Below are 26,972 nucleotides of genomic sequence, written 5' to 3' on the forward strand. Positions count from 1 at the left end.
CACAAAGGTACTTGTTACCTGCTAAACTATCTTCCATGTGGATCCATAAGCATTTGGATAATAACAAAACCACAGATTACGGAACACAAAGGCTGAGTTTCAGGCAGGGAAAAATGTCTTATTTATATACTTGGGAACCAGGAGGCCAGGGAGAAGGAGGAAATATTTCTGATGATTTTTTTTTTATTTTTTTTATTTTTTAACTTTCAAAGATAAAGTTAAGTCTATTTATTCCGCATTCCTCTATTCTTTTACTCTTGGGATAATGAGAGAACGAATACAACTGGGCAGCCTGTGAAAATCTGTTTTCTCATGAAGAAAGGTATTACAAAAATCCAATGTTTGATTATTTAATTTTACTAATGGCGTTAATACCAAATGCCTTATAACAAGATGTTCATTCATCAAGCACATTCGAATGATTTCCAGCTGTGAAGTGCAGCCTGAGAGTGTAAGGGTGATTATTTAGAACAGGAACACGGTTTGATGGGGCTGCTAGAATGTGAGGACCAAACCCCAGAGGCTGACATGTCCTTTGGGTGACCAGTTTTGGTGTGGACATACCAAGAGTGCATGGGACCACCTGCTTGGAGAACTTTGGAGGAGATGGGGAGAGCCTACAGTATGTGAACCAGGTCACTTTTTGACCTCGTGAATCCTGGACCATTCCCTAACCACAACTCCACTAGATAAATATGAACGCAAGGGAAAAGAAGTTCATCTGTCAAAAGTCCAGTTTCTCCAAACAAAATTAAGCAGCTGATTATAACAGGTCTCTACCCAGGCCTCTTCCTCTGCTGCTGGGAGGGAGCCCCGTCAGTTCACTGAATTTCCATTTACCCGGATGTTCATTTTTTTCTGTAGCCAGAGTTGGAGAGCACAGGGGGATCTTGGGGTCACTGCACACAAACGACCCAAGCTAACACCAGCCGCTGGCCAGCCACTGCAGTCTACGGTGAAAGCTCAGTGTCTCTGCAGCATAATGTTCGACATGACAGAGCACCTGGTCCATGTTAGGAAAAGAGACCGAAGGCCAGATAATCCACAGGCTCCAAAGGGAAGAGCAAAGGCATACAGCCCATCCCACTGATCTGGTTGGATATGGGCTGAGATTCTGGGAAACAGAGCCTGTGGCGGCCCCTGTCCCAGAGCCCGGCTTCTTTCAGCGTCCCCTAATCCACTGCCATTCCAGAGACTGACAATTTCTAAATTTTGAGTTCTCTCTCTGACATGAGGGTTTTTTACATTACTGCTACCAGGAGAGACATAATAGGTACTTGTTCCTGCCTTGTACACAACATTCAGAAATATCTGGGGCACCAAACTGGAAAAAAAATAAAGGGTGGCAGCATTTCTATGAGAAGGGATGAGACCCACAAGTGCAGTTCAAAATGAACTGGCTAGATTGTCCGGTATTGGCTAAGTTTGGGTTTTCTCTTTGGAAGGTACAAAGGGCATTTATTTGCTAAGTCTCAAAAGTTTTATTTAGCACTCATTTGAGAGTTCTTATGTGAAGGCTTCCACTTTGATAACCACACAAGAATTTCAGAGAAAGCAGGAAAGGTGCACTCTGACTGTAACATGGAGAGAAATATGGTGAATTACTCCTGAGTCAGAGATAGGCTGTTGCCTTCTCAATTTTCAAGCTTCCTATTTGCTTTCTACTTCAATATACTACAGTGGCTACTGATGAGAAAATATCAAATTTCTGGACATGCTCGCAACAGTTATGAGTCAGCAAGTCTTAGAGACATCAAGGCACAGATTTCTGTTAGGTGAACCACATGAGGAGCATGCCTTTTTCTATTTTATTATCACTTTTACTATTATTAGAGTGCAGTGTTTAAGCAGGAAAGCCCTGGAGGGACAGACCATGAAGAGCAAATGGGGGAGAGTTGGAAGGCAGGAGCTCTGCCACACAGGAAGCTCGAAGGAGAGCAGGAAGGGGGCTTGTAAAAGAGCATCCACTCCGTCGGATGCTGGCGTGAGGAGGAGAGAGAGCTGGGGGAGGGGTGGGCAGAAACACTCCTTCTGGAACTAAGACTGGTTGGGCAGTGGAGCAGGGCTCAGGCTAGCCTGGGAGATTTTATTTAAAAGGCTCTCTAGATAACTTCGTGTTGTTTGTTCAAAAGAGCAACATAGATAATGAACTGAAACTCTACCCCATACATAAAACCTGAATAATCACATCTTAACCAGAACCCAACTAAATCAAACCCTCAGATAAGCTGACTTTTCATAGGGGTAGGCATTTCGCTTTGAAGTCTCCAAGGCAAAAGACAACAAAAACTGCAATTAGATAATAGATGAGAAGCCACATCCCAGCCATGGTGGATGGCTCCTCGCCATCACTCTCCACACCCAACTTGCTCTTTCTGAACTGTCTACCAAACACCCCCACCCCCACCCCCTCTTGATATTTCAGTGTAAGGGCAAACCAAACTCTTGTTTACCACCTAATGACAGAGCAAACAGACATAATAATGGGGGCATAATTAACCATTATCAAATGGGACTTTGCCTATCAAGTTGAGTTGGAGAAGAAAAAAAAAAAGGCCCTTACAATTTCCATGGGTTCCCACAGTCCCTACTAACACCTATTAGCCAAATGCTAACGGTTTCCTCAGGGCATATTACCCAGGCAATGGCCAAAATGACTGGAGAATTAAGAAGGAATCATTATTGCCAGTGTCATCATTTCTCGAAGATCTACCTAATGAGAGGTAAATGACATTTGAGGAGATGGTGAAAAAAATCTCTTTTCTACTGACCTTTTGCTAGCCAGCACAATATTGTGTAAACACTTTATGGGTCATTCAGATCTCATGTTGACAGTTTTAATTTGTTTTCCATTTGCAACCCCCACCTGGCCCTGCGGCAGCTCCAGAATTGCAGGCAAAGCTTCAACTTTCTGTAAGTCTCCTTCAGCAAACCTGAGTGTGGGGAGGAACCAGACAAAGCCCCTGACAGACTGGCCTTCATTACCGCATTGTTAACAGAGAAAATTCAATCTGTTGGCTTGGGGGTCATGATAGGGTTTCAATAGAATATTGTAATTATTAAGTGTAAAAAATCATTTCCATTTTGTTCTACAGCAAGTGTCTATTGCTCCCTGGCCAACATACTTGCCCTCTTTCTCGGATAACAGAGTCTCTTTTCTTTGGTTTAAGTGGGGCTGACCCTCCTGGTCCCTGCTCATCACAGTCCTTGGCCCTATCACCACCCACCGCCCCGTGGAATGACCTGCTCCTGAAGAGAACCCCAGTCCCCTAAGTCCCAGGAGACCAAGAAGCTTTGGGAGCCAAGTCAACAGCCTTTTGGGGCCTGACATCAACTGGCTGAAAGGGAGATAACCAGTTGTTCAATTGGTAGCTTGACCTCCACAAAAACCAAGGAAACCTTTCCAATCCCTAAGTTTAGAAGATGGTTTGGTTTGGCTCTTGGCATTCTCTTCTATCCCATATCTGTGATTCTACCTGAGAGTAAGTCAATTGCTTTGCCTCAGTTGCCTTCCCTATATGCTTAGAACATGGTAAGACCTTTGTCCAGAGACAGACACAGCAGAGGGAGGATGGCTCACTGGGGAGCCCAGGTTGTTGCACGTCAAGCAGAGTGACAACAGAGTCACTGTGGAAATTACCATGGCCAGTGACACCAGTTTAAAAAGTAGTATCATGGTTCTGGAGTTCCCGTCGTGGCACAGCAGAAACAAATCCGACTAGGAACCATGAGGTTGCGGGTTGGATCCCTGGCCTTGCTCAGTGGGTTAAGGATCCAGCATGACCATGAGCTGTGGTGTAGGCCACAGATGCGACTTGGATCCGTTGCTGTGGCTGTGGTGTAGGCCGGCAGCTGTAGCTCCGATTAGGCCCCTAGCCTGGGAACCTCCATATACTGCAGGTACAATCTTAAAAAAAAAAGTGAAAAAACAGAATAAGAACCCCCCCCCAAAAAAAAAACCCCAAAAAAACAACAAGAAAGTATTATCATGTTTCTTAATTATTCATGCTCGGTGTTTAAACCTTACAAAAACACAAAAAGGCGCAATGAAAGAAAAAAGTCAACTCTTGCCCCATAACTAACACATAATTCAATGTATGTTATTTGTCAAAAGAGCAATGATGGTAATATTTCGGTTGACTACTTCTTGCATCTAAGTAGAAGACGTGATGAATATTTCCCCACGTTGTGATGTTTTGGTAAAAACAGGAAATTTACTTTGTTTTGAGAATGATGCTTATTTTATAAATACCTGATTTTTGGATACTGACAACTGAGGTGGGTACATCAAGGCAGCCAAGAGGAAACAGTTCAGTAGGATTCTGTCAACAAAGCCCTGATTGTGGCGATGGCTTGAAGTCCACGTGAGTTAAAAGATTTACAAGCTGTTTCTTTAAGGAAAGATCACACGGTAATGTCTGTACAGTCAGGTGGACAAGCTGCGGAGGGCTTCCATCAGGTGAGGAGTTATACTGAGCACAGCAAATACGCCATCCAGGTCTGCACGCCTCCTTCATGTTATGGTCTCATCGAATTTTTAAACTGCTATTTCTAAGTACTCTGATCAGTGTGTTTTCCTAGCTGAGCATTTCCATTATTTTATTTATTTTTTTGTCTTTTTGGCTTTTCTAGGGTCACACCCGCGGCATATGGAGGTTCCCAGGCCAAGGGTCTAATCGGAGCTGAAGCTTTGGGACTACGCCACAGCAACGTTGGATCCGAGCCGCGCCTGTGACCTACACCAAAGATCATGGCAACGCGGGATCCTTAACCCACTAAGCGAGGCCAGGGATTGAACCGACAACCTCATGGTTCCTAGTCGGATTTGTTAACCCCTGAGCCACAATGGGAACTCCACCTAGCTAAGCATTTTAAGCACATGTTTTTGGTTTACGTTAATTCTGGGCATAGCAAATACTTTTTCCATAGCTAACCCAAAGGGATATTATTCTTTCTAAATGACCCAACATTCAAATTAGGGACACATTAAATGTTATTATCATCAGAAAATTAGCTGGCTAGAAAGAACTGGTTTACTGTGGAAAGTTTAAAGCTTTATGTATTTATGTTGTTCTTACAAATCTCCTGGAATTCTGATGGACAAACTGGCTCCAATTTAAGTAGGTCTTCTTTCTTAAATGTTCATTAAACGTACTCAAGAGAAGGAGGGACAAAAAGACATCATGGATCTCAACGTGATTTAGAAAAGTAGGCTTGAGAACAGTGCTTTGTTTTTTTTTCGTCTAAACTGGCTGACATGGTGAGCACCCTGCTTCTGGAAGATTACGGGTGACTCACCCACCACAAGACGTCTGCAGTGGATGCAATTATCACCATTAACGCATAACCAAGGTATTAAGATTTCAACAGGCTCAAGGTTGTTGCTTTAGGATGCTTTATTCGGCTGAATTATTAACGTACTTCTTCAGACAAATGACTCCTTTGTTTTCGGATGGAATTTCTCAGGTGAAGTCCCTATTTATTGAAGCTGTGTTTATTTGGCCATACGCCAGGCCAGATTTGTTTAAACCCAATGCCAGGGTATCCACTCCATCTATTTGTGGATGTGAATGACACAAGCATTGATATTACATAGGACCTTGCACTAGCGCCATGATTCTTCTCCCAGGAGGGCTCTATAACCCTAATCGCAGGTTCAGGAGGGAACATCCAGTTTTGTAGTAACAACAGGCTTTGAATTAGATCCCATGTCATGGCGTCAGGCTACATCTTTTCACATTCTCTGAATTATATAATATGGTATTGCAATGTGTAAAAGTCCTGAAGAAGTCTTAAAGGTATACTAAGTATAATTATTTTCTAACGTGCATAGCACTTTCTTTCCAAATTAAGTCACTAACAGAGTTAAAATACAGGTTATTTAGAATAAATTTAAGGTTATTAATTTCTGAATATTCAAATCAGTGAACCATGTGATAAACACCCATGTTTATCTTCCCATAACTTGAGGCAACTTTTTGTCTGTTGTGTAGAAAAATATCTTGCAGTCAGATAATAGCTAACTATAGAAGAAAGAAATAAAAAGGAAGATGTATTTTATCCCTGGGACACCTAACTGTACTCGGTTAAGATGGGGATTCACGGCTATGTCTTTATGCATACATACTCTCTTCCTGAGAGCAGGAGCTGTCGACATGCTGAGGCATACTACTTTATCGCCGGTCTTTTTTCACAGGCCATGAAGTATCTTCTGCAAACGGGATTCACAGCAAATCTAATCACTTAAAAGTATATGGACGTTTCCAGGCTAGAGGCCAAATTGGAGCTACAGCTGCCAGCCTACGCCACAGCAACACCAGATCCGAGCTGCATCTGCGACCTACGCCACAGTGCACGGCAACGCCAGATGCTTAACCCACTGTGTGAGGCTGGGGATCGAACATGCAACCTCCTGGTTCCTAGTTGGATTCCTTTCAGCTGCGCCACGACAGGGCACTCTAAAAGCAATTTCTATTAGAGTGAAAAAGACTCAAGCAAATTCTATACCTAAGTAGGAGGCCTAGTCCTACTCAGGGTTGTTTTTAATCCCTCTTTTGCAGCCTTTTTGGGGAAATCATAAATATATATATATAATTTAATAGTTGTTTACTATTTTTATATAATTATAAACTAAATTATATATTTAACATAAATCATACAGAACTTTTATAATTATACATTTAAAGTCTAAATTAAAATTACATATTTTCTACAATTATAAATTTATAATGGAAACACACTCACACTCCAATATGTTTCCTAAGAGTCCCTACTCTTTCCGGCTGCCATGCAACTAGCAGTTCTCCCCCAACTAGCACGCGTGAACTTCCCATCCCACTGCTGTCCAGCTTAATCAGCTGACCCACTCTGGCCAAGGAAATGTGGGCAGGAGTAATGTATGCGAGTTTCAAGCAAAACTTCAAGAACCACCGCTGAATTCTGCCAGCTCTCCTGCCCTTCCCTTTCCAGTGAGGCTGGTATGTCTCAGGGAGTGGCTATTCTTCAGCCTGGGTCCCAGAATGACGGCACAGGGAACAAAGCCACATCAGACAAGCTGCTGATATTAATGTGAGCAAGAAATAAATGTTTGTTGCTTTATGCCACGACAACTTGAGGGACAGCTTGTTACAGTGGCATAATCCAGTGTGAGCTAATTTAACACAGCCGCCAGCGGCTCCTTTTACAGATGAAGAGAGGGATGAACAACGGCCTTTTATTTTCACCTTGATGCCATTCCTGGGTCTCCATCAGTGTGTCAGGAATGAACCACATCAGTCTCTGTGATCATTTCGTCCTGGAGTGCTGCCCCTCTGCCTACGGGGCCTGGCCGGTATAAAATTTAAAAACGTAAACAATTCTTTCACACTCATCGGTCCCACGTCTCCTCCACACACGTGTGTGCACACACATTACAAACACACACACACTGTGGCTCTCACACGCACATACACATCTACACAACTGCAACTGAACAAGGAAGGTCCTCGGGAATATACGCACTATTCTCCACGCCCATGTTCCTAACAGTATGAAAAAAAAGTTAAAAAAGGCAATGCCCCCCCCAATCAATTTCAAAGAAAAAGAAAGCCGAAAATATATGCTCTACTAGCCAAAATGTTTTAGACCAGAGTGTTTTGACTCAAGTTTTCCATGAGGCAGGGTAGCTCTTTATTCTCTCCTTTCATTTGGTACAGACTGTTCCCATCAGACGCGTGTGGTATTTCTCAGGGAGGCTGCGTGCATACACAAGCATATGAACATCCCCAGCCTTGGGAGGCTGTGGAGCCACTGCCTACCACTAAATCCCAGGAGATTCTCTGGGTTGGAGTCAGTTATGCAACTGGAATGCAAGGTAGGGGAACAGAGAGCTGAATCAGACAATTAGAAAGAGGGTTGTAATTTGCTGGCCTTGGCCAAAGTACTACCATATTGAATCACCAAGACGACAGAATCTTGAGGAACCTTTCTCGGGACAAGGGGGATGAGATTCTGGCATTGGCTTCTCTCTCTCTCATTTGGCTTCTTTGGCTTCTCTTGGAAAAGTGGAGAGTAAGAGTCCCTGGCAGCTGACTTGATGTTGTCTTTCAGGAGCAGCTCTAACTTCTACAAGGTCAGCCAAACTGCCAGGGTCAGAAGGGTCCCTGTGCATTGAGCATCATGCCCAAGACTTCTTGTCCAGGGAAGAGCAACTGCTTTGGACAAGTCCCACCACCACTAGGAAGTCAGGTATCTTAGCTTTGGACAACTTTTCTTCTATCTTATATTGCTCTAAGGCTTACTCTTCAAATGTTAAAAAAAAAATATTCATGTCTCTAGGGAATCAAACCCTTTCTGTATCTATTTTCAGACATATCTGAATGTCTATACTTAAAAAGGCTTATCTGCTATTTCAGCAGCTTAGTCTCTTTAATAACTGTGGGTACTCTGATTACACCAGAAGCTTTCATGATATCAGGGAAAACTGTACCACTCAGGCTTCAGAAGGAGCACAGATCTGTTTGGATAAAATAACTGCAAGAATACTACAGACCCTTTTCAGGTCTTTCACGCTTTGTAGGGTGGGCATGCCAAGATAGGACGTCACCAAAGCTTCTGACTCTGAACGCAAGGCTTTGTGCATTTAACTTCTCTGCAACTCAAATATCTGGATTAATCAAAACTATTGTTTGCTTAATTTAATCCAAAGATGTCTGCAACTTCAGTGTAATTCTATTATTGGCTATGTATAAAAACTTGATGGTGTATATATGGGTATGTTTTATTTTATAACATCTACTGGGAAAAAAAATACTTACTGAGAATTTTTCAGTGTGTCTGTGCCAGTTTTCTGGAATGCATTCTAGCTGTCTGCAGGGGTATTGGTTCTGGAAGGTTTTTTTTTTTTTTTTTTTTTTCCTAATCATGTTATCACTTGTCCCAGAAAATCAGGGCCAGATTTAAGAAATTAAATTTGTATTAAGTTTTCAGCTAAAGATTCATTTTCCTCCATCTCCTTCCAGGCCAAAGAGACGGCTAAGCTTAGAGGTTTACTCTCTAAATACTGGGATTTTCATTTTGCAAATCATTAGTAGACACCAGCAATATATATCCCTCACATAAAGCATTTTTTCCTTTACAGCTGCACCTGCAGCATATGGAAGTTCCTGGGCTAGGGGTCAAAACAGAGCTTCAGCTTCGGCCTCCACCACAGCTACAGCAACAGGGGATCTGAGCCTCATTTGAGACCTATGCTACAGCTTGTGGCAACACTGGGTGCTTAACCCACTGAGGGTGGCCAGGGATAGAACCTGCGTCCTCAGGGACATTATGTTGGGTTCTTAACCCATTGAGCCTCAACAGGAACGCCAAGAAAGCAATTTAAAATGAGGACAGGTAGTGGAAATAGCTTTACTCTATTTACGGTAAGGAGAGATGAAGCTCCCAGCTGAAGAGATGGGAAACCTGTATGCTGGAATCCCTCCTTTTCATCAAACATAGTGATACAGTACTGATTGGGGTCCTGCCTGTGTGCTATGATTTCAACACACGGCCTACTGATACTAAGTCAACTGAAGGATCCCATAAATATACCATGAATGCAATCAAATAGATTTTTAAAGAGTTACATAAACTATAAAAATTTTTTTTAAGTTTAAAACATGATAAAAGTTTTAAAATCTTCTAACAGTTCAATAGTAGGTAACTTCTAATTTTGTTTTGTTTTGTTTTGTCTTTTCATCTTTTCTAGGGCCGCACCTGCTGCATATGGAGGTTCCCAGGCTAGGGGTCTAAATGGAGCTATAGCCACCGGCCTACTCCACAGCCACAGCCACAGCCACGCAGCTCACGGCAATGCCGGATCCTTAACCCACTGAGCAAGGCCAGAGATCCAACCTGCAACCTCATGGTTCCTAGTCGGGTTCGTTAACCACTGCACCACGACAGGAACTCCAGTAATGTCTAATTTTAAAGAATTCTTTGGGCCTTTGTAATTATTGTTACAAATTTTTTATTGGTCCTCTTCAAATTTTAAAAACTCTGTGGGAGTGTTTTTAAAGACAAAAATAAAGAAATAAAGAAATAAACACCATGGGAAATGGCACAAGCATGTGGCATGTACACACACAACTACTTCTAAATGGGAGTCCAGGTAACCCTACCTGAACAAAATACATATAATTTAATTACCTGATTAACTTTGAGCACAGAACAATTTTTATTAATGCAGTTACTATGATGGTCTTGACTCATATGCTTGCCCAATTACTCATTAAATTCAGATATAAAATGATTATTTCCCTGAAGAACAGAGTTGAATAACAGATAAAAGCAACTTTAAATTCCCTCTTAAATGAAATCCAACAGAAGAGTAGCAAAAGCCAAACCTAAGATCTGAAACACTAGAAAGAAAGACAGAAGGAAAAGAGAAGGAAAAAATCATTTTAATTCTACCACCCAGAGATCAGTTAATACTTTGTTGGGATATATGTAACTTCTCATTCCTTTATTAGGAAAATACGCACACAGAGCTAAGAATAAGACCTATTTTACACAGTCTTTAAATAAAGTTGTAATCTGGTTCTTTCACTTGACAATGCGTTTCAAACCTCTTGCCATGCAAGAGATATCCTTCTCAAACATTCTGCTTGGCTAAATAACATTTCTACTGCCATCACTTTAAAAAGCATCTTCCTTTATCAGTTTAGGCTTCCATAATCATGGGTTAAAAATAATAAATCCAGTTCTCCGGAGGCTTTCATTCTAAATAAAGAATTTTGCCAGAATGTGCATCCTGGTAACTGTAATTCAGGGAGTACTTCTGGGTTGATATTTCTTATATTATTTTACATTCTGGATTAAGACGCATCTCATATGGTTTTGATTTATAGTCTCTGCAGACTTCAAAAAGGAAATTCCAAGTGGAAGTTTATTCATACACCAGAACTATGTTTAAATGATGCTATGGGGATGTCTTAAACTAACACAAGTCAGGAAGTTCAAAGTTGAGGTTAGATCCTGGACCATGTTCCCACCTCTTCCTTCTTGGTATTTGGAAAGTGGAGATTTTATGTAACAGCTGTTCTGCTTGTCTTTGACCTCCTGCATATGTACTCAGACAATTTCCAAGACGCATTTAAAAACTTTACGTAAAAAAACGGCATTTTCTAAAGGGTGTCACTGTAGTTTCAAGGTTACACTTACAAAACAAAACAAATAAACTTGAGCAAATAAAGAACTACTCACCGTGTTGTTTTAATGACTAGATGAATATTTGGAATCCACAAGATTCCTAAAATCTTTTAAAAATCAAAAGCAAAATGTGACCCACGTATCTTAGACTAGCATATTCACCAAGAACGCATCTCTTAGAAGAGCTCGGCTTTCTTTTGGCAGAGTTAATATTATTGCTTCACACAGGCATTCAAAAGGAAGGCACGTTCTAATTTCATTTTGCTCTTCATCAATGGCACACACCTATTAAATAAAACAAGTTTCTTCTCTTGTTGACTATGCCTAGTTCTATGAATTAACTTTTAAAAAGAGCCTGCCCATTTGTTGAGAAAAGGTTTTGAGGGCTATGCAGGCTCACTGGACACGAGAGGTCACATGGCTTAAAGTGTCAGCACCCCTCTTAACCTTCCTGACCTTGGGCAGGTTAACTTCAGCGCCTTTCAGTTTCCTGAACTATAAAGTGGGAATAAGCGGCAGTGCCCACCTCAGGGCATTGCTGTAAGGCTGAAAAGAATTATTGCCTGGGTCTGCGACTACGGCGACTGTGGAGGTGTCCACTGCGACCTTCCGTAACAGGAAATCACGGTTCTGATGGTGTGAGATTCTCTCCGCTCAGCTCTTCTTCGTGTGGCCTTCCGAAGTAGAAGGCATTGGTCTTATTTAGTCAGCAGACACCTGTGGATGCCCGTGATGTGAAAAGCCTGCTGTTAAGACAGTGGCAGGAGGCAGGGCTGATAGGTGGCAGGGTCCTGCCTTGTAGGTCTCTAAGCCCAGCAGGGAAGACAATGACATATCCAGCTATCACTACAACCTGAGAAAGCACAAGCCTTCTCGAGCAGGACAAACTCCTCCAGGACTCGGAGCAAGAGGGGACATTTTAGAAAGGAGATTAGGACTAGTGTGGCGGGTAAGATGAAACGTGAGCCAAAGGATGGGTGGCCAGCCGGTGCTGCTGGCAGCCATCGCTGTTTGCCCACGGACTGATTCTGATGTTGGGATTCCTGTGCAATCCTGAGGAGCTGCTCATGCCTCTCCATCTGCACCTAAAAGAGGGCCTCGGAGCCAAGTGCACCCCCCCATCTCCTACAGACAGATTCTTCTTACGACAATGCATCTTTTCATTCGTGGAAGATTTTGTCACAGTCTTTCTTTTAAATACTGTCGTATTGCAGGAAGCCATGCTTCCACCGCACAATGCTGTTCAACAAGCTGTACTGAGAATCCTAAATGTGACGCTTTGAAAATGTTAGTAAGGGCCTCCACCGGCTGCTACTTTCGGGGTACGAACATCGGACTGGGGAAGACAGTCTGACGATTACAGTTACGATGTGCTTACCAGTCAGTTCGTAAAACACGAGGAATTATGTGCTTGACATGTGAGGATCTCAAGGGCAAAGATATGTTTATTATTATTAGTTTGTCTTTTTAGGGCCACACCCACGGCATATGGAGGTTCCCCGGCGAGAGGTCGAACCAGAGCTGTAGCTGCCAGCCTACACCACAACCACAGCAACTCGGGATCCGAACTGCATCTGTGACCTACACCGCAGCTCACAGCAACGCTGGATCCTTAACCCACTGAGCGAGGTCGGGGATCGAACCCTAGTCCTCATGGATTCTAGTCACGTTCGTTAACCACTGAGCCACGAGGGCAACTCCAAAGATATGTTTAAACATACCAAACACATCGGCACCCTGGGAAAGAAACCTGTAGCAGACAGGTAGCCTTCATTAAAGGAAATGCCATCAGAAGATTAGTTTTCCATGACATGAGGAAAAAACCTGAACAAATAGGTAAATCTTGAACAAGGGATATGGGTTTCCTACAGACTAATGACTGGGAGAAGTGGAGGGTTAATGTGGAGTCCAAGGTCATTAGGCTCAAAAGTCACTACTCGCCTGGACAGGCTTCCTGCCAAAGTTTCCCTGCTATAAAAACATCCCAGGTGCGTTCTCAGGGATCTGCTCTTTGCGGAGGCAACTGGGAAAGTCGTCCAGATACTGTTCAGATATTTCGACCACTGACATCTAAAACCAACGGAATATTTTGCTCTCATGCTTAAAATGATTATAATTAATGTTTCGTGACTTCTGGATCCTAACCCACTGAGCAGGGGCAGGGATCGAATCTGCATCCTCACGGATGCTAGTCAGATTCGTTTCTGCTGAGCCACGACGGGAATACCAGCCTGAGGTTTTTAGAAAGAATTCAGACCTTGGGAACTCCTTTGTATACAAATATTGCTATATAGGTGCTTCATTTGCTGAGACTACAGAGCTTCCATTGAAGTCCCAATTCACTTATTCTACCACGAAACTACTCACATTTAGCCCAAGAAAGAGAAAACTTGATGCACCTTAAGAGGCTTAATTGAAGGCCAGCCTTTCCTTGCATTGCTCCCTGTGGGCGATCAATTTTTCATTTTGGAACGTGGAGAGATAAGTAACTTCTTTCTCTTCTTCTCTCACACACACATATACAAAAGCACAGAGGTGCACATATATTCTGTACACATCACAGGTAAAACTACAGGCACCCTTCAATAAACATGTAGATTCCTGTATCCTCTTAAATTATAACGTTGCAGGCACACAGGACCAGATTGGAGAACAGACTGTGTCTTTGCGGGCCCAGGTCTTAGCCCAGAGCTTTGCAAATGAATGCTGACTGAAAGAGTGAATGACTATATTAAGAGTAAAGTATTTATAGGTTTAATATTTTCAGGCCAGTGAACACCGAAAACATTTTTCAGGTATTTGGGTCTCTCTGAACTCACAGGGCTGTTGTAACATGGGAACTGTATTGTGAATGTACTTTGCAAACTGTAAGACCCTACGTGAAAGTAAGGTTTTATAATATTCTAGCTGTAAATCTGCCTCCAGGAGACACACTCCCAGATCAGTGTCTTTGTAGATCTCAATGCCGCCTATGTTTTCTGAAGGGCAGGGCATTGAACATGGTCCCAGCACAGACTGGGAGAGTTGTTCTTGCTGGCTCCCATCCCTTTCCCTTCCTCTGCATGGAATTCTCGGGAATTCCAAGGCCAGAGATTACTGCAAGATTTAGTCTTGAAAGAATAAGATTTTTGTTTTGTTTTCTTACAAAGGAATCATTCTCCCTTTTTAAGATCAACAAACCTGATTGGGATATATTATTCATACTTGAGAATAGCCAGACACAACCATAGAAAAAAGAATACTGTAAGACTTTCAAATGTTTTAACCATAATCTTTAGTAAGAAATATACTACATATAGTTGTAACCATGTACACACACACACACACAGAAACAAAGTTTCATGAAACAATAATTACACTTTATACACATGCAGTGCCACCTGACATTTTCTGTTCTGTTCTATTAAAAATTGCTGGGTACACCCATCAGCTGACTTTATGACCCTCAGTTTAAACGACATTGAGATGATACTGTTACATGAAAAGCATCTGGTTACATCCATGAATAAGCTGAATCAATAACAAATCAAGAAGCTGGGGGTCTTCCTAGACTCCTTCCCTCTCCCGAATGCCTCACAGTCTCACAAACTCAACCCCAAGACTTGCTAAGTGCCCCTCTTAGATGTGTTTCTCAACCTCCTATCTGCCCACAGATACTCTCTCTGCCTTAGCTCAGAGCCTCCTCGTGTCCTGAGACCACCGCGACAGACTCCTCGCAGGTGCCCCTGCTTCAGGTCTTGACTTCTTCACCTCTCTAAGATGCACGCATGCTCCTTCTCCTTAGAACTCCTTCAGGCGTCCCTGTCACCCGCAGAACGAAGTACCGGCCCGTTACCCTGGCCCACAGCGCCCTCCGTCAACTGGCTCTGCCTCCTAGGGGCTCACGGCCCACCTTGGGCCCAGAGGTGAAGCTCGCCGGCCCCGGGGTGCTGTTTCCCGTCCCACCCTTGCACCTTGGGATGCTTCTTCTCTTTCGTCTGTCCCATTCCTCCTACCTCTCTGCTTCTACCAAGATTCCGATAAGACATGGCTTCCTGTGTCCCAGGTTAGCCTGTCCTTCTCTGGACTTTTATGCCTGAGAGTCCTTACAAGGTAGAGTGAAATGTTTTTGTTACACATCTGCCTCCCCATTAGACACAAGCTTTTCTAGGGCAGAGATTGCCTGATTCACTTTCTGCACCTCTGGTGCCTGGCAGAGCACTTGGAACCCAGTGTGTGTTCAAGGCGAGCATCCTTAAATAAATATGATGCTGAATGTGAAGGTGCCAAGAAGCTATGCTTCTGTTACAGGTGTCCCTTGGGTACCGAGCTTTTGCCAACGTTGCTCTGCATTGATCCCCAAACTGGAATGGAATATTACTCTTTTTATTTATTCCCAACAAAAGACTTCCAGATACTGCCAGTCAAAGGTCTTTGGTGAAGGTACCTCTGGCCCCTGAAAAAGCTTTGCTTTCTTTCTCCTTTCCTGATTTGATTAAGGGAGGCTGAGGCACACACGCTGGCTTTTCACACCTTCCTATGTCCTTCATTTGAGAAGTCTGCTGCTACTGCTGCTGGGGCTGAGGGTGGGCTGAGCGTCAGCTTCTGTCTTAATCAATAACAAATCAATGACATGAAACCTCATGCAGCTTAGAGGCCTTCCAGATGTGGATCTGGAATAGGAATGATATGGTTTAGAGTCATTTCCAACCTGGATGACTCTGGGGGAGGGAGGGTCGGTCTGGTGATGAGCAAAAACTGTTAGGACCCCTCAGGAGCAAATCTGAGCCTCGTTCAGTCTGGATACCCAAGATCTCTCTAGATACACCCTGGAGGGTACCCAACTCCCCGAGGCTGCTCTATTCATCCCTCTAGGGGAATCATCCTGTCAGTCCGAGATGGCACCCCCAGGGCAGCAGGTGTGCTTTCCGTTAGGGTAACGCCTCTCTTGAAAGGTAACCACACTGGAGTAGAGAAAAGGAGTAGAGAAAGCCCCTCTTGAAATATAAGTACACTCAGCTGTGACAATTCTGGTTCTCTGGAGCAGAGGGAAAATGGGTGATATACTGGGGAGACCTTCTTTTGGGCACAAGATTTAGGGGGTTCTTCCTACAAGACCCTCCCCTTGCTCTGTTTAGTTAAAGCTTCTTCTTCCTTGAAGAAACAGCTTGTTGGACGCCGCCTCCAAGAAGCCTTCCCTAAAGCCTTCTCGCACTTAAGAGTCTCCACCCTTCCCTGACCCCTGGCTCTCTTGAATTATTATCTGACCTATTATATGGAACCATAGCTTCCATCTCTTGGTAACTTAACGCCTGAGCGCAGTGAATTGTAAATAGGAGGAGCTCAATACAGATCTGTGGTGGCCGTGCTGTTAGGGCTACTGTTAACAACTAACATGAAATGAGCTTGTATGTTTATGATTTAATAGTTTCTGATTGATGATGATGACTGATGGCCTTTATTCACTCTAGACACAGGAAAGAGAAGCTTGGGAGAAAGAATGAATCTTTTTTTTTTGGCCACCCCCATGGCATGTGGAAGTCCCCAGGTCAGGGATCAACCCCATGCCAGAGCAGTGACCTGACCCACAGCAGTGACAATGCTGGATCCTTCACCCGCTGAGCCATAGGGAATTCCAGGAACGACTATCTCTAATGGGGAAAGGAAGGAACAAACAAGGGAGAGAGGACAGCAAGCTGAGATCAAACCCCTGGAGTAGAGCCGTGGAGAGCAGCATGGAGGGGGGGCTGACCCTAGGGGTCCCTGAGCAAACCTTACGTCTCAAAGTCTCAGTTTGCCCATCCAGAAAATGAGCATAATGTGACATACACCCTTCCGAGCAGCTGGAAGGATGTGAGCGAGACTCCAGAACAAAGACGGGCGTTTTGTGTTCTGCTGAAATTCTCATCCCTGGCACAAGGCTTTGGACTCGACTCTGTGTTTGCATTTGTTGAACAAAATGAATTATGTAAATTGACAAAGAGCAGGCACTTAAAAGTTGGAGCTATTATTATCAACTGAAATGAGTACTTTTCACATTTCCCCACTGAGGCACTCAAACGGCAGAAGAAAATAAACAGCTGTCCTACGTAATTTATTTGACATTTCCATCTATATAGAGGACGACTAAAACATGCCCATCCTTATTTTACTACAAAAAGCTTTCCCTCCAATTTTAAGAAAACCGATGTTGCAAGGCGTACGTGCCACTGTTGACATCCCGTGAGACTCAAGGACTCGGATGTAAATGTAAAAGCTCTCTACGAACGACCACTTTGAGAGATGATTTTTCATTGTTTTTTTTTTTTGATAACAGCTTCCCTGAACACTAGAAAATGCAGAATTCAGGCAAATTCCAACTCCGTTCGAGATATGATGACATTGCTGGACCCAGAGGTCTGACTAGAACAAACTGAGAGACACACAAGGCAGTGGACCGCTGACTGTTGGCTAAGTTTAAGATTAGAGGATGGAGGCAGAATCTCTGCTCAGCAACATGTGATGCTGGCTTGAAAACAAAGACCTTAAATATGTTTCTATAAAATAGCAGAAGATCTTATGTTCTGTAGGCAATTCGTGTATGTTATTCAGGAAGGCAACCAACGTTCTCCAAAGATAACTTCAGAGATAGAACCCAAATGTGTTCATTCGACTCTGCTGCTTCAGATCCTTTAGGGCTCTTAAATCCTTCCAAAGGAAAGCAAACTGCTGAGGACAGTGGACCGTTCTTGAGCTCAGTGTGGGTCCGCAGCACGTCCATCTGCATCTGCACTGGGCACATGCCCCGTGCGGTATAACTCACTGCTCCCTAAAACCAAACCCCCGCCTCCGGCCGCTCTCATCCCCTGCTCCCTGCAGGTACGTTTCCTAAATCCAGAAAGACTTTCTCCCACTTGATCTGACGAGCTAATTCGTCTTCTTTCTCCCCCACCCCACCCCCCCGACTTCTTTAATTTTCCGCTCCAGTTTTACCTTCTCTGCATCTTCCTCCCCATTGCTCCTCGGTACCCTCTGAGTACCTCCTGCCCAGCACTTGCCCTGGCACTGGAATTTTCAGTTTATTCTGCTTTGCTGTTTCTCTCCACAGGCACGGGTCTTTGCATATCCTATGCCCTCGCAGTGCCACAAAGAGGCCTGATAAATGTTTGCATGACAAACTGAGGAAGCTTCCAGCACAGAGGCTCAAAGACATTTAGAGCAAGGAGTAAATGACAGTCCTCGCTCATGCTTCCGGCCACCGACAGTGAGGAAGCAGCTCACTGCTCCTGGGGACCTGGGAGGCATCGGCAGAGATTCCAAACCTCGACACTTCCTTTCCCGCTGTTTTCTCTCACATTAAAAAGGAACACTGTGGAGCTGCATCACAGCCTCAAAGCACAGGGACAGCGGATTGCTTGCCGAACAGAAAGAATCACACACTTTCTCATGAATCGAACCCCTAAAACAGAGCGAAAATGTAAGGTGGGGTGTGTTCCACTTAGATTATCAACAGGGTCTTTTAGTGGCAAACAGCTCTTTCTACTCATCAAGGAACAGCTCAAGAGTTATGATTCCGGAGTTCCCGTCGTGGCACAGTTAACGAATCCGACTAGGAACCATGAGGTTGCGGGTTCGGTCCCTGCCCTTGCTCAGTGGGTTAACGATCCGGCGTTGCCGTGAGCTGTGGTGTAGGTTGCAGACGCGGCTCAGATCCCGCGTTGCTGTGGCTCTGGCGTAGGCTGGTGTGTTAACAGCTCCGATTCGACCCCTAGCCTGGGAACCTCCATATGCCGCGGGAGCAGCCCAAGAAATAGCAACAATAACAACAACAACAACAACAAAAAAGAGACAAAAGACCAAAAAAAAAAAAAAAAAAAAAAAGAGTTATGATTCCAACAGCTTATTGTTTGCTTGAAACTTCCAAATCTTTCCTTCCATGCCCTTAAAGAACATAAATACAGTTTTAAAATATTCCACAGCTGACTACACGTAGCAAAGATGATGTTTCTAAAAGACATCCTTCTTCCTGGTACAAAAAGTCCTCTCGTGTATCCTATAGGTACTAACTGCCTTAAATCCTATACTCCTCTATCAAGTGTGGTTTCTACTTAGAGTCTAAACAGTATACTGCTAATTACATACTCCATAGTGTCACTTCTTTTATAACACAATAACAGTATCAGCAAATTTGAAGTTAAAAATCCCCAAACAACAAAAACCAAAAAAACAAACCAAAAAACAACCCAACAGAAACAAACCAAAACAAATCCATACCTCTTAGGTTTACTGAATTCTAGGTTTTAAATTCTCTTTGACATAATGGTTTCTATTAGCAAAACCCAGAGATTACTAAATTACCAATACATTCTGCCAGAAACATCCTATGAAACTCTGCTCCAAGGATTTACAATCATTCTTTTTAGGCTTCAGATCGCTGTCTCCTTGTTTCCAATCATGCTGTGAAAATAGATGGGAAACATTTCACAGCAGCGCTTTGAGATGCATGTCTGGGAAAGTGGGGGAGTATCCCTGAAGCTGAGGTCATTGTCATTTCTGAAATTCCAACTCCAGTCACTCTCCCATCTGGGCTACTTTTCTAATCTGGAATTCCCTCTCCCAGCCTTCCCCCACTACCCACCTGACCCTGGGGGAACCATGAGTCACTTCCTGTCCTTTAAACTTGTGGCTAAACTTCCCCTTCTGTAAGAGCCTTGAACTGGGGGGTAAGGGGGGTGAGGAGGACTGGGAGGGAGAGGGCTGCCGGGAAGGCAGGCAGAAGGCAGAGGAGTCCCCTCCCTCCGTTTGAGAGTGACTTGACAAGTGCTGCCAACTCTTGATTTTTTAGGAAATAATTATTGTTGTCACAGCCACGACCTTCGCTGTGCATTTTTTACTCCTTGATTTACTTCCAGGATCTGGATTCCACTCTTCACCTTTCTACTGCTTGTTTGCAACTTCAGAAAGGATGGAGGGTCAAAGACGTAAAAAGCAATGAATCAATCTCACGTTTGAAAAGCCTGATGAGCAAATCTGAGACCCACTTAAAAATAAGCGGTTGGACGGGCATCTCTTTTATTGAGATGAGCCTCCTTACTTGTCATTAATATCGATACATGGGATAGAGTACATGAATCCCAGCTCCCCAGGTCAGTTTATAATAAAAGGATATTTTTAAATTGAGAATTTAAATATAATATTGCGGCAGAGATAAGCTGAGTATTGAACAAACTCATGAGTGGACTGTGATTCCCAGCCTCCCCTGTGCACAGGCACTTGGATGCACCTGCCCTGTGACCTACACCCCTCGTCATTCTCCACCCCCCAGCAGATGTGCCAGTGCCCAGGACCTCAAAAGCTTCATGTTGAGTCAGGAGAGCCTCTGTTGGCCAAGATCTGGAGCAGAGGGCCTTGTCCTCAATGTGAGTGGGAAACAAACTTTCAGCTGGTTAAGACTGTAACACTTTGAGGACAGGACCCTCTGCCTTACTTGACATTGAGTCCTCAATGACTGTAAAAGAGTATCCCTTTATGCCTGGAAAATAGTAGGTATATGGCCAGGGTTTATGGAATAATGACTGTGGAATGAATCATAAGACACATGAAAAAAATGCGCATGGAAAGTTAATTCTGAGAAAAATGTCTGGGGATACTTTGCTCTTACACACACACACATAATCAACTTGGCTATAAATATTTCTCAAAAACTCTTTTGTCTTTTACGTCCATTTTTGTTTTCATGGAAAGTATCCAACTTGCAATATGTACCACACACTAAGAGAGATTGTGAAAGAGTTTCTTTTGAAAGGGATTCAATCCTGCCCCTTCTCCTTGACCTAACCCCCATCCCCGAAAACAAATCTGATCTCAGTTGATCCAATGGGTTTATTTCACTGTGCATCAGTTTTAGAGACTCGAATGCATTAAGAAATAGTTTGAGGTTTTCCATACTTTAATGAGGGGGGATGGACTATGGGAAGGTCTCCTGGCTCCACGTTCTCTCCATAAAGAACCTTCTTGCCCCCGTCGAACTAGTCTATGAGTCCATGAAAGTGATACATGTTAAGATACTCTGCCTTAATAACAAGACCCACAAATACCTTATATATGTGTATTTATTTTCAGGCTAAACTTGATTTCTAGGTTTAAGACTATGAAGTGACATTTGGTGTTTCCTTCCGAAATTAACTTTACTCAAAGTTACTCAAATTAACTTTACTCAAATTAACTTTACTCAATCTACTCAGATTCTGGGATAGATGCTTAGAGTCTGTCGGGGAGACGTCAATGACTCCACAACTTTTATTTACGTTTCTCTTCTGTCATTCAAAAACGTTCCGCTCCCTTTCTTTTTATTGCTTACAAATTAACATCAGGGATAGCGTGATGCCTCATAAAATCAGAAGGAAGAGTTACACATCAAGATTTTCAGGAGTTCCCTCATGGCTCAGAGGGTTAAGGATCTAGTGTTGTCATGTTGTGGCTCTGGTTACAGCTGTGGCATAGGTTCGCCCCCAGCCCAAGAATTTCCACATGCTGTGGGTACAGCCAAAAAAAAAAAAAAAAAAAAAAAAGATTTTCAAAGTTCCTGTAGTATATTTGCAAGAGGTGACAGCAGGTCCATTTATAATTCAGTTGGAATCGCCAAAGTGACTTTATCTTTTAACATTAGCATTTAATGGCTAGATATAACTGATTTTTAGTTATAAAAGAAGCAGCAAGGAGAGAGGGAGGGAGGGGGACGAAAGGAAGGAACTATAGCAATAAGCCATCCTCTTAAATTACTCAAAATACTGTCTTCTGGCTGGCACTTAGATGCTCAGTCTAGCACTAGTACTCCAGGACTAGTACTACTACTCCAGCACTAGTACTCGGCTGCGATAAACAAGCCTCTTTCTAACCAAGAAAGAACCTGTTGTTTGGCTTTCCTGCTATATCATTTGGTGCCCTTAGTATGGACAGTTCCTGGTTCACAGCTATTTATCAAGTCAGAAATTATGACAACTTTCTCAATTTTATCTTTATAAGCACAATTTTTTTTTTTTTGCTTGGCACAGTTCCTCTCCCATCAACAAAACGGATCTCTGCACCCTTTACTCCCCGCCTTCATCCTGTCCTAGCTGTGCTGGATTTCGAGCAGGAGTCCAATGACCATCATCGACTAAAATGACCGTCTTCACGCTCACCGCTCTTTCAACCTCAACCCACTCTAAATCTCTTGAAATACGGTGACAAAATGATTATGTCAAATCTAACTCTCTATTTATGGTACTTTAAAATCTGGCTTCCCAATCCCTACCCCGGGGATAAAACAAACTTCTCCCTGTCCTAGGTACCCTGTGATCACCCAGTAAGTTCACATTAACCCATGAGTAAATATTTGGTGAAAGTTCACTGTGGCTAATGAATGCCCGCTTGGGCTTCATTTTGCCCTGAATTTGTTTTATTTAACAAATATTTTATTTTATTTTATTTTATATTTATTTATTTATTTGTTTATTTTTTTCGTCTTTTTGCTATTTCATGGGCCGCTTTCGCGGCATATGGAGGTTCCCAGGCTAGGGGTCTAATCGGAGCTGTAGCTGCCAGCCTACACCAGAGCCACAGCAACACAGGATCCGAGCCGCGTCTGCGACCTACACCACAGCTCACGGCAACGCCGGATCGTTAACCCACTGAGCAAGGCCTGGGATCGAACCCGCAACCTCATCGTTCCTAGTTGGATTCATTAACCACTGCGCCACGACGGGAACTCCTAACAAATATTTTAAAGATTTATTGAGATAGGCACAAAAGCAAAACGCCAAATGTTTTTAAGACTGTGGCTCGTAGCACCATCACCATGATACACCAAAAATAGAGGATCCAGTTGGAATATCGCACTCATTTCTCAATATGCCCGATATAAATAACATACTCTTTTAAAACATCCGAGCATTCAAAACAAACAAAAAACAGCGTTACTCCAGTGCATTATTATACTCAAGTTTCCAAAAAGACTTTGGAATTTTGTAAACAATTTATAAAGTATATTTATTTTAATAAGTTATGACATAAACAGGTGCTAAAATGAAGACGTTAAAAAAAGAAAACACTGTAAGCCATCAGAGAACTCCTGATTTTCAACTTTCTAGATGTATTTTTCTTTAGGAAGTTTTGATGATTGGCCCACCACTGATGATCAGATTGTAAGCTACGTAATTCTGAAGGCCTTGAATTAAAAAAAAAAATTCACTTAGTTATAGTTCGTCTATTGTTTCCAGGAGGTTCATAAAAACTCCCTTTTAATTTTTTTTGAAAAAAAAATATATTTGGGAAATTAGAAAAGAAAAAGAGAGCCTGTAAAAATCCAAGACTTTTATAGAATAACTTTTTTTTGCTCTCAAGGAGTCAAGAGATTCCAAATAAAATGATCAAAGTGACCAGCTAGCTGTGTGACCTTGGGCATAAAACTTAAACCTCTAATCCATTCTTCTTGCCAATAAAACGAAGTCTCTTTTAGCGCTCTAAAAATGCTCTCATTTGTAAGATGAAATGTTATTCTCACAATGTATGAAATCAGTGAGGCCAATGCCTCTTTGGAACCATGTCCCAGGTCTCCCGAGAAGATAAACTAGACCTAAGTTCTGGCCCCATGACTGCAGACCACAGCCAGTCCCTGGCGAACGGAGGCCAAGAAAACCCATGTCGATGCTGTAGGAAAGTCAAGGTTGGTCTAACACTGTTGCTAGGAGAGCATCCTTGATGAGCTCTAATCCACATGCTCCGTATGAGTTCATACTGTGGTCTCTGACATAGCCAGCGAAGCATCTTGAGAAACCACAGTCTCAGCTGCTGTGTCTTTGTCCTGGACATCAACCCCAACTGCAGTTCTTTTTTTTTTTTTTTTTCATATTTTATTCTTACATGGACCACTTCTGATCTTTTTCTGTCTTGTAATCCAATTCTAGTAAAGATAAGAAGTCAGACAGGATTCCGACTGTAGGGAGAGGAATAAAAGTGCATTTTTAAAGGCAGTCAGTTATGACATAAGACGATTACTAAAATGCCTGTGAATCAGCCAGGGAATCTGCTCAGGGAGATGGGAGTTAAAGCAAACAGTGAACGGGAGTCTCTCCACGTTTTAGCAGTTCCCACAGCACCTGTCGCCGTGTTAGGCACACACTGCTGCGGTAAAACTTGTTTTGGCAACTTACTGAGAAGTTATTATTTAAAAATAAATAAGAGAAAAAATTCCAGAGCTTATGTAGGCTTTGGGCATTCTGTAGTTTGATGAGAGAGCTTGATCAAAGTATTTGCTGTGATCGGAGTATTTACTAAACAGAATAAGCTCCTTAGAGGCGAACAGTGTACTGGTAGCCTTGCCACCATCATTCCTTCATTTGTTCATCCTCATCTTGCACGCTTTTATCGGAATTTGTTTTCTTTAAAATGAATACTGTCACTGGAATACTGCAGTTTTCAAAATGCATATTCATGTTTTTTCTGACACACATCGCATGAGGAAGGTTTATAGGGCCACCACATTCATTAGATTCTTCTTTTAATTCTTTTTTTGTTGTTTTGTTTTAGGGCCATGCCTGTGGCATGTGGAGGTTGCCAGGCCAGGAGTCATACAGGAGCTGTAGTTGCCAGCCTATACCACAGCCACAGCAAGCCCAGATCTGAGCTGCGTCTTCGACCTGCACCACAGCTCACAGCAATGTTGGATCCTTAACTCACTGAGCGAGGCCAGGGACTGAACCTGTGTCCTCGTGGATGCTAGTCAGATTCATTTCCACTGAGCCACGACGGAAAGTCCTTGTTCTAATTCTTACATCACTCAAATATTCTGCTAGAGGGCATCTGCATCGTTATTGTTGCTACTGTGTGCCAGGCATTGATGCTCAATCGCTTTATGCTCTCATACACAATGGCTCATTTGATCGTCCCAACAACTTCTAAAGTGGTCACCCCCATCTTACGCAGGAAGAAACTAATGCTCACAGAGGTTAAATAAGGTTCCAGGGCCACACAAGGGGGACGCCATAAGGCAAACCACGGGCTTCTTCCCCAATCCTAGTCCTTGTTCATAACTAAATGGGAATAAGTGATACAGCAGGGCTCTTCCAAAAAAATTGTGAAAAAAAGGTGGGGTATAAATTACAAATAAAAAAGCAACCAAAGGAAGGAAAAACATTCACTCACATAATTTCCCCATTTATTTATTCATACCCTAATCAGTCATTACAGACATATGTCATCACTGCACTAGACAATCTGAGGGGCAGAAAAAGAAAACTGATCAAAGTGACGGCTGTCAGTGATGAGAAGGAGGAGAAAAGCTGACTCATCATGCAGTATTTTTCTAAAGGTCTTGACTCCTTGGGGAAGGTTCTAGGAGGAAACACTAGGGTTCTGCCGAGGAGCTTGAGAAAAGACGAGGAACAGGAACACTTTGGAAGAGCAGCACCATTTTCACAGGACACACACCAAGAGAAAGCCCAGAAGAAGCGTTTCCAGGTGTGATCTCGCACCTTCCTGACTGTCTGAGACAGACACCACCATCACCACACTGGGGGTGAGCGGTAGCCAGGTGTGCACACAGCCAGTGACAGTACCCACATTCAAACCCAGATCTGTCTGAGCCTGAAGCCTCCCGCCTTCCCCGGATGCCATGCTGCTCAATGTGGTCCTGCTGCTGTGCTGCTGCTGGGCAAGAGCGCGCAGCAGGCTAACGCAGAAACGAAAAGGAGGGCCCTAACGTGAGGGGCAGGGGGAGAACGTACACCAAGCCCTAAAACGAATAAGGAGACGTATCTGACAATCTGCACCATTAATTAAATTTAGCTGCCTACTAGCTAAGGAGCTGCAGCTCCATGGTGACTATCGAGCCAGTCAGAATTTCTAATGGTGCTGATAGGATTGATAGGATTGATAGGATTTTGCTTTTCCCCTCTCAGAGCTGAAGCAAAAAGTTCCTCTAAAGCCAAGGTTGTCCTGTTGATTTTTTCAATTAGTAAGCAGGCCAGAGTTACCTCCAGGATTGCTGGAGCTTATTTTCACTTATATAGGGAGAAAGAGAGAAATCTTCCCAGGTAGAGGCAAGAGCGCAGAAACACATGCTTCCTGGCCCTTCTTGCCTCAATCTGGGCTTCGAGTCAATGGACTTAACTCAGCAGAAAAGCCACAGGAATGGGGCAATGAACATAGCCCATGCCTAATAACCTGATAAATGAATGAAAATTTGATGACTCTTGAACCATAATTACACTTCACTTTTAAAAATAGTTGTGATTGCTAACAAACAATATTAAGTATTACCTTAAGTGAGATTTTGAAAACAAATCTTTTTTTCTTTTTTCTTTGTTTTCCATGTGCTGCAGGACCCTATCTGCAGCACATGGAAGTTCCCAGGCTAGGGGTCCAATTGGAGCTGCAGGTGCTGGCCTACACCACAGCCAGAGCAATGCGGGATCCGAGCCACGTCTGCAACCTCCACTACTGCTCATGGCAACACAGGATCCTGAACCTACTCAGAGAGGCCAGGGATCAAATCTGCATCCTCATGGATACTAGTTGGGTTCTTAACCCTCCAAGCCACAACAGGAACTCCCTTGTAAATAAATCTTAATTTAAGTATGAAGGGCTAGAAATATCCTGCTATAAAATCCAGTTGACTAAGGAGACTAACTTTTCTACTTTAAAAAAAATGTTTAAATTAGGAGTTTGGGATTAACATACACACAGTTTTATATATAAGATAAATAACCAACAAGGACCTACTGTATAGCATGGGGAACTAAATGTTTTATAATAACCTATGAGAGAAAAGAATCTGAAAAAAATATATATGTAGATATAACTGA

At 43.0% G+C, this 26,972-nt stretch overlaps 1 protein-coding gene across 1 annotated transcript in view; it reads right to left on the reverse strand.

The window, feature by feature from the left end:
• Positions 1–26,972, reverse strand: part of STARD13 (StAR related lipid transfer domain containing 13) — a 220,236-nt gene that overhangs the window by 61,871 nt on the left and 131,393 nt on the right.

Source organism: Sus scrofa, chromosome 11 (genome assembly GCF_000003025.6).
Source record: "Sus scrofa isolate TJ Tabasco breed Duroc chromosome 11, Sscrofa11.1, whole genome shotgun sequence".
Lineage (NCBI taxonomy): Eukaryota > Metazoa > Chordata > Mammalia > Artiodactyla > Suidae > Sus > Sus scrofa.